The sequence below is a fragment of the Dromiciops gliroides genome, chromosome 1, assembly GCF_019393635.1.
Source record: "Dromiciops gliroides isolate mDroGli1 chromosome 1, mDroGli1.pri, whole genome shotgun sequence".
NCBI lineage: Eukaryota > Metazoa > Chordata > Mammalia > Microbiotheria > Microbiotheriidae > Dromiciops > Dromiciops gliroides.
The window spans coordinates 486,621,086-486,630,278 of record NC_057861.1 but is presented as its reverse complement, the minus strand read 5'-3'; positions in this window follow the sequence as shown (position 1 = coordinate 486,630,278).

Genomic DNA, 9,193 nt, shown 5'->3' with positions numbered 1-9,193 from the left:
AATTAGGTCCTCTCCAGAGTTGTGTCCTTATAAGGAAGTATAAGGGCCACTCCTGAGTTATGCCCATACAAGGAAGAGGGGTGGGAATACTGCGTTCTGTTTAGCTAGTTTTTGCAAGTAGATTGTAACCCTGACCAGTGATGAAAAAGGGGAAGGTCCATGCCCGTTAGGGACTAGGGTATAAAACAGGGCCTGCAAGCCCCTTTTCTGGGCACCTACTAGCTGCACACTAGGGTACCTCCTTCTCATGAGAAGAAAATAAAGCCTTTGTCACCTCACTGCTGAGTTCCTGAGAATTATTGAGAAGAGGATGAATTTTTCCCTCACAGATAACATCAACTGTAGCTAAAAAGCATTAACTGTTAACCTAATCAATAGTAGTGAGAAGGGTTAACAGAAACTAAGACCTGAGTAACCAGAGGGTTACTATCCAGAAACAGATTTTTTTTGGGGGGGGGGCAGGGCAATGAGGGTTAAGTGACTTGCCCAGGGTCACACAGCTAGTAAGTGTCAAGTGTCTGAGGTCAGTTTTGAACTCAGGTCCTCCTGAATCCAGGGCCAGTGCTTTATCCACTGCACCACCTAGCTGCCTCGCCTCAGTCTTTTTTTTTTTTTTTTTCGCCTCAGTCTTTTAATAAAACTTGGGAAACTGAGTCACTGAGTCTTGTAATTCTTTGGGACGCCTCTTGATCAGATTGATTAATTAAATCCATCCCCATTTCAAAATTAGGCACGCAAGATCCAGAAGCGATCCAGATAAATACAAGAACTATAAGTACTGGGATGAAGACTTACCATTTAACAAAAACACCTGGGAAAATTGGAAAACAATGGCAGAAATTAGGTTTAGGTCAACAGTTTACACAGTATAACATAAGAAGCTCCAAATAGATAAGCAACATTAAAAATAAATTGAGTGGGTTTTTAAATTTTAATTTTGCAATTAGTTATTTACACAAGGTTTTGGGTGAGCAAAGTAAGTTCAGTTCCTATTGCTATCTGTCATGGGAAAATGGGGTAGGGGGTTTTGGGTAGGGGTAGGGGTAGGAGTAAGGGGTTAGGGATTTGGGGTCCTTAGGAATTCCTCTTTAAAGAATTACATCCTCTTGCACACAAAAGCAGTTAGAATAAGATAGTAATTTATTTAGGGCAGGGGAAGGGAAGGGAAGGGAAACCATGAAAGAAATCCTTGGACTTCTCATGGGGAGAAAGGCATGGCAGAGTGTGGCTCTGAGATACCAATCTTCTAGAGCAGGAGACAGGCAGGTACTTTTATAGAGGACTGATAGGGGTGACCATCTGACTGTGGAAAGTTCCTTTAGTGAGAGAGGACCATCCCCCACTGGTGGTGGCTGTGGGAGTTGAGTGAGGGGTGGCTGCCGATCTCTCAAGCCATCTCCTCAGGACACAAAGGAAGCAGCCACACCTAATCTTTTTTTTTTTTTTTTTTAGTGAGGCAATTGGGGTTAAGTGACTTGCCCAGGGTCACACAGCTAGTAAGTGTTAAGTGTCTGAGGCCGGATTTGAACTCAGGTACTCCTGACTCCAGGGCCAGTGCTCTATCCACTGTGCCACCTAGGTGCCCCACACCTAATCTTATCTATCGCCCCAGGGTTGAGGAAGACTAGAATCTAGAATGAAGGGTGAGGGTCCTGGAGCTAGCTCAGTCCGGTCTGGTTCCACTTATCTCTCTAGGTGTGTCTGTCCTCTGGGTTAGTTTCTCAAGGAGAAGGTTCTAGAGAAGGTTCTTTGATGTGCTCCAGAGAACTTCTGGGATGCTATGGGCCCATAACATATCCATGACAGATAAAGGAATTTTTCAAGTGAATTCAATATGGTTGGGAGTCGGTAAATTGTATTCTGTGACCCAGTCTCATAATGAAGGTATGCCTATTCTCATTCAGAGTTCCTCAACATATTCTTCCATTCTTTTGGTAATGAAAAGTCACTAAAAACAAACTTCTTAAAAGCTTCTTCTGAATTTGAAATGCTAGTGCTTACATGATGTTGACTGTTAGTATTCATTTCTATTTTTCTGTGAGCCTCTGTTTAGACTATATGGATAATTACAGTGTGTAGATATTGGATCCAGCTTTTTGGACACAATATTCCACCTTTAGTAAGCTAGAATTTGTCTTGATTAATGCTGACATTCCAACAATAGTTGGTGGATCTGGGCATAGCAGAACCAGCATCAATGTTTCTATTGACATAACATTTTTAAGGAAACTTTAAAGACACTTATATAACCCAAATATAGGTGCTCTTTATCACTTAGAATATCTAGTACTAATGCTTTCATAGGTTATTGTGAGGGAAAAATCCATCCTCTTCTCAATAATTCTCAGGCACTCAGCAGTGAGGTGACAAAGGCTTTATTTTCTTCTCATGAGAAGGAGGTACCCTAGTGTGCAGCTAGTAGGTGCCCAGAAAGGGGGCTTGCAGGCCCTGTTTTATACCCTAGTCCCTAACGGGCATGGACCTTCCCCTTTTTCATCACTGGTCAGGGTTACAATCTACTTGCAAAAAACTAGCTAAACAGAACGCAGTATTCCCACCCCTCTTCCTTGTATGGGCATAACTCAGGAGTGGCCCTTATACTTCCTTATATGGACACAACTCTGGAGAGGACCTAATTGAGACCAGGGCTCCTTGAACCATGTGACCTTGCTAACCTGAGGGGGAGGAGGGGATCTGAGACCTTTGTCCTACAAACAGGTCAGGGGGAGTATGACTGACTGTTATATCCACATTGAGAGGAGACAACTACCCATTTCTCACAGTTATGAAGTTATTTGTCTTAAATGTTACTTATAAAAGGGTTACAATATTATAGTTACTTGGGATCCACTATCTATTTCAGCAACATATGATATTTTCACATTTTAGCATTACTGGTATAATGGAAGATTGAGAATTCAATTGTATGAATATATGAGGTTTTTGTGGATGTTTGGTGAGCCTGCTTCCAGGCATGTGTAATAAAGGGAACTGTTCTTCAAATTGGAGCATACACAAGTATTCAGTGATTGTTTTTGTCTGCTTACTGTGTGTTCTTTTTTAATTGGCTGCTGAACCGGAACTGAGCATGCATCCAAAAGACTTCCATGGGGGCATCTCAGGCTTTTTTCTGATTTGTTGCATTTGAGTGAGTTTATTCTTTTCATGGATACATTCCCTTTGGCTGTCATCTCCTTCTGCTTTGTAAGGTCTTTGTTGATTGATACAATATTCTGGACTTTTTGTGATGATTGATTTACATCATTTAAACTTCCATAGGAAATGGTAGGGGCAGCTAGGTGATGCAGTGATAAAGCACTGGCCCTGGATTCTGTAGGACCTAAGTTCAAATTCTACCTCAGACACTTAACACTTACTAGCTGTGTGTCCCTGGGCAAGTCACTTAACCCTCATTGCCCTGACCAAAAACAAAAACCACAGGAAATGGTAGTGGACTGTTTCCCATTGTTTAGTATCAATACCTTAAACAGGTCAAGTTTTTTCTAATTTGAAAATGACTGATCCATGCACTAATAAATAAGCAGTCACATTGCACACAGACAGATGATTCAGAACTAACTCCAACATTGGTAATCTTTCATTTTCTGTCATAATTTTATTTTAAATGATCTTATTTGGTATTTGCTATATGTAGTTAACATGATATTCTGGGGGCGGCTAGGTGGCACAGTGGATAAAGCACCGGCCCTGGATTCAGGAGTTCCTGAGTTCAAATCTGGCCTCAGACACTTGACACTTACTGGCTGTGTGACCCTGGGCAAGTCACTTAACCCCCATTGCCCCGCAAAAAAACAAAAACAAAAACAAACATGATATCCTGATTCACTTCTTAAAGAAAGTATTTATGGTATATAGGTATGAAGTTTCTGTATAGTCTACAAGTTTTTCATTTCTTACCTCTTAACAACTGAATCATGTTTTCCAGCATATTTTTCATTATGCTCATGTCACTAAGTAGTAAAGTAAATGGTAATTTAATGTAGAGGGAATTATTGGGTTTGAATACAAACTATCTTAATAGTTGTGTAACCTAATAAAAGTTATTTAACTAAGTCTCAGAGTCCTCATCTATAAAAATGACATAATATTTGCAGTATCACCTCCCAGGGCTCTTGTGAGACCTAGGAGACAACAAGCTATGACATATGTGAGACCAGAGAGTGATATTAGGGGGAATTGGGACAAAGGTCACCAACCTCTTCAGCTTTCCTTAGCCACCACGGCCATTGCTATTTGCATAGAACAGAAGGACATGTTGGGGGAAGCCTAAAATAGTTTTATCATCATAGAATCCACTAAACTCCTTTTCATTTTGAAGAAGCAGAACCCTGAAGATATCTTCCTCCCTAGAGCCTATGATAGTAAGAACTAAAGTAGGATTTTGACCATAAATTAGATGACAGTTGAACTGAGAGACTCAGGTGAGATAGTAGAGGAGAAACTAATAAAATGTCAGTAGAATAGTTCAGAGAAACATAAAATAGAAAAGTCCTAAGTGAAGTTCATGGAGGAGACCTGATTTTAGCCTGAACTTCTATTAACTGATGGTAAGAAAAGAGCTTCACAACTATCGGCCATGTTTGTGAGGACTAATAGAAGAGATCTTCATAGGATTGTATGGGACAAACTGCCTCAGTTTACCCAAATAACTCGAGGAGACCCCCAAGTCAAGCAGAGACAGATTTATTACATCCTCATGAGGACGGGCAAAACCCAATTACACATTGAAGTCTTGCAAAGATATGCCCAATCCTCTAGGTTTTTATAGTAATCTTGAAAAGGACTGTCCCCACGTACACCTAGGGTGGATGAGCTCACAATCTAACATCCAATCCTGTCTCACCCAAGGTGCGTACCCAGCTCGTGAGCAATGTATGGAGACATGCATACGTGTTCCAGGAGCAAGGGGGAAAAGGGGAGGGGGAACAAGGTCAAACCAAAGGAAGAGGAAACAGGGGAGTGACAGTCAGATGTTTCAAATCTCACAGTTCCCACTGACTCCCCTCTCCAGGCCCCTGTCTCTAAAGATAAGGATGACAGGGTTAAAATTTATCTTCGGCTATGTTGGGAAGTCAAAGAAATAATTGGCAATAAAACTTAAAGGAGACAGTGAGAATTTGACAAGCAATAAACTTCTAAACTAACAATATTGGGTCAGGGCTGGGTACCTTCCAGACCCCATCCTCAGAGTTTAATCTGACTCAAATCCATAATCATATCATACAGGATTAACTGTGAGAACTAACTAGGAAGAGCTTCCTTCATCATCTAAGAGGGCTGAGTAAAGGCCTTCTCTGTAGGGGAGAGGCTTACAAATTACAGCACCCCCAGTGGTTGGAACCAGAATAACCAAATAGTTTTTTATTCAAAACCAGGTGGTTTTGAGTCTTGCACTTCAGTGGAGGACTATAAGGCATAATAGTGGCTGAAAGAGCTGGTTAACAGATATGTAGTCCTCTATGAAGGGGGAAGGTGAGTCACAGTTTCCCCAGTGGATGTTGGACAAGCTATTACATGACCCTACAGGTAACAAGATAGCTAAAGAGCAGCTGAAACTGAGATATAATACCTATTGATAAACACTGGTGATGACCAGTGGCAAGCAGCTGAGAAACAATCCCTGATGGGGGCCAGGTACAATAGAGAGCAAGCAACACTGTTATATCACCAGAAGAGTCTGGCAGCTTTGCATCATCAAAGGTATGAGTTTTCCTTCCAAATGTGCCCTGCTCACATATGTGTATATCCTATGCATGATCAAATCAGGGCCACTCATTACAGCAGTTTGAATGATGGCTATTTGTGTGAGTTCTAGATGTTGTAAATGAGGAGACTTGATTAATTTTTCCTATTGATTTCTATTCCTGCATTGGTGTCACTCCAAAAGAGTGATTAAAAAATTTCACATCTGACATGTGTTAGATGATATTCCTTCATTTTTTAGTAATTTCAAAGTGGTGAGGTGTTATCTTTTAACTCTACTTCCAGATCTATATTTTGGTGCCTTTTGAGAATTGTGATGGATTGAGGTGGCAAAGAAGGGTAAAAGGGAGGTGGGGAGAGAATATGATTCATTCTAGGATTGACTCATACATATAGGCCTGGTTTCATAGAGATAGGAGCTTGTTCTTCACAACCTTAGCTGGGCTTCTTTTTTTTTGTTTGTTCTTTTGTTTTTGTTTTTGCAGGCAATGGGGGGTTAAGTGACTTGCCCAGGGTCACACAGCTAGTTAATGTCAAGTGTCTGAGGTCGGATTTGAACTCAGGTCCTCCTGAATCCAGGGCCGGTGCTTTATTCACTGCGCCACCTAGCTGCCCCCCTTAGCTGGACTTCTGAGTAATTCTTCCTAGCACTGGTGGTTATGAGCTCATACAAAAAACAAAGGTGTCAAAGTTTGTTCATAGCTGAAATTTCTGTTTTAACTCTTAACTCTCTTGTTCTAGTCTCCAGACTCTAAAACATGCTATGAGTACAGTGAGTAGTTTAACATTCCCTCAGGGCTTTTTGTTCAGTAATTTATATGTTGGGTTGTCTTAGATCTATGAGGTGGGCCAGCAGGCAGGTGGCCAGGCGTAAAATAGACACTACACAATGATTCTTATTCAAGTCTACACTTTCCACTGTGTTTGTGGGAGAGTGAGCTCAGGATTTATGGAGAAATGTTTAGTTCTGATACTGTTTCATTAAATGTCTCAGTTTAAATCCATGCATCTAGGATTAAAAGGGAATGTGTTGGGGGGCGGCTAGGTGGCGAAGTAGATAAAGCACTGGCCCTGGATTCAGGAGTACCTGAGTTCAAATCCGGCCTCAGACACTTGACACTTACTAGCTGTGTGACCCTGGGCAAGTCACTTAACCCCCATTGCCCCACAAAAAAACAAAACAAAACAAAACAAAACAAAAAAAAGGGAATGTGTTGGGCAGCTAGGTGGCGCAGTGGATAGAGCAGGCCTCAGACACTTAACATTTACTAGCTGTGTGACCCTGGGCAAGTCACTTAACCCCAATTGCCTCACTAAAAAAAAAAAAAAAAGGGAATGTGTTGATTGAAAAAAAAATCTCTGATAAGGATATGATATCCAAGATATATAAGGAATTAATACAAACATATGACCAAGGTCTATTTCCCAATATCAATTAATTGCCAGTTGTTAATAACCACATGAAAGATTGCTCCATATCACTAATAAGAGAAATCAAAACAATTGTGAGGTTTTACCATACTCTCAGAAAACTGGCAGAGATAACAAATGATAGAAATAGTCATTGTTGGAGAGAAAACAGACATACTAATATACTGCTAGTAGATATGCAAATTGATCCAGTTATTCATTTGCCATGCAATTTGGAACAATGGTTAAAAAAACCCCAAACATGGGGCAGCTAGGTGGCGCAGTGGATCAAGCACTGGCCCTAGATTCAGGAGGACCTGAGTTCAAATCCAGCCTCAGACACTTGACACTTACTAGCTGTGTGACCCTGGGCAAGTCACTTAACCCCAATTGCCTCACCAAAAATAAATAAATAAATGAACAAACAAACAAAGAAATAAAAAACCAAACATTTTAAAAAGTCTATACCCTTTTATCCAGAGATCCTACTACTAGGTAAAGACAGTGAAGCTAAAGCTAGGCTCCACATGTACCAATATATACATAATAGTGCCTTTCGTGGTAGCAAAGAACTAGAGACAAAGTAAATGCCCTTTTGTGGGCAGTGACTAAACAAATTGTGTTAAATGACTGTAGCAGATGGTATGACAAATATAAAGAATTCAGATAGGCTTGGGAAGACAAAGTGATATGATACAAAGTGAAGTAAGTAGACCCAGGAAAACTATCTGCACAATGAGTGTTGTTCAGTTGTGTCTGACTCTTTATGACCTGGTGGACCATACTGTTCATGGGTTTTTCTTGTCAAAGATACTAGAGTGGTTTGCCATTTCCTTTTCTGGTGGATTAAGACAAACAGAGATTAAGTGGCTTGCCCAGAGTCACACAGCTAGTACATGTCTGAGGACAGATTTGAACTCGGGTCTTCCTGACTTCATGCCCAGCACTCTATCCACTGAATCACCTAGCTACCCTTACACAATGACTACAGTAATGTCAATGGAAGAATGACAAAAACCAAAGCTTAAAGCTATATAATTATAGTGACTGAGATTAGCCTAGGAAAAAAGTTGAGAAAATATATGTCCCTCCTTTCATTGTATTAATATGTACTATCAGACCCAGTTGATATATCAGTTGGTTTTGCTGAACTGAATTTTTCCTCTTTTTAAATTTTTCCAGTTTTTGTTACAAGTGTTGGCTCATTGAGTAGGAAAGGGAGAAAGTATATATCTGAAATGAAAGCAATGCCTGAACAATACGTATCAATAAAAATAAAGTCTAAAAGTTTTTGTTGTGAACCTTTTCTCTGGCTGACAGGTGAAAGTGAACACATGGATGGGGCTCATGAGTTTTGTTTTGGAGAGGATACTAACCTATAAAGTACCCAACCCTAACTCTGTGCAACTAGGGTAGCTAAGTAGCCCATGGGGGAGAAGGGCTCCAGCCATTACAAGAAGAAAACATGTAAATTACCAACTGCTGCATAAATAGCAGCTACTACTATTATTAGTAATAGTCCAATTGTAACTATGCCACAGTTTCAGTAAAGTGGTAAGCCAGACTTCAAGGAGCTGACTTGGGGGGCGGGGGGAGGTAGTTTAGTCATCATGTGTACAGTTATCCCTTCCATATCACAGTTTTCCCCATCATGGTTTCAATATATTGAGGGTCAGCAAAAGAAATTAAATGGGATTTTGGGGGAGTTTTGTGGAAGCTGCAGATGAAAAAGAAAAAGTTAAGAAACTCAGAAATATGGGGTAGCTAGGTGGTACAGTGGATAAAGCACCAGCCCTGGATTCAGGAGGGACCTGAGTTCAAATCTAGCCTCAGATACTTGACACTTACTGGACAAGTCACTTAACCCTCATTGCCCCTCAAAAAAAAAAAGAAACTAAGAAATGCCTATACTATATGTATAGTGTTGTATAATATAGCCTATGACCAAATAAATAATTTTACAATAAGATACTCATACCTCATAAAAGAAAAAAGAAAAAAAAAAGTCACATTTCTTCTTTGGAACCAAGGGAGAACTGAATTATTATTATTATTATTT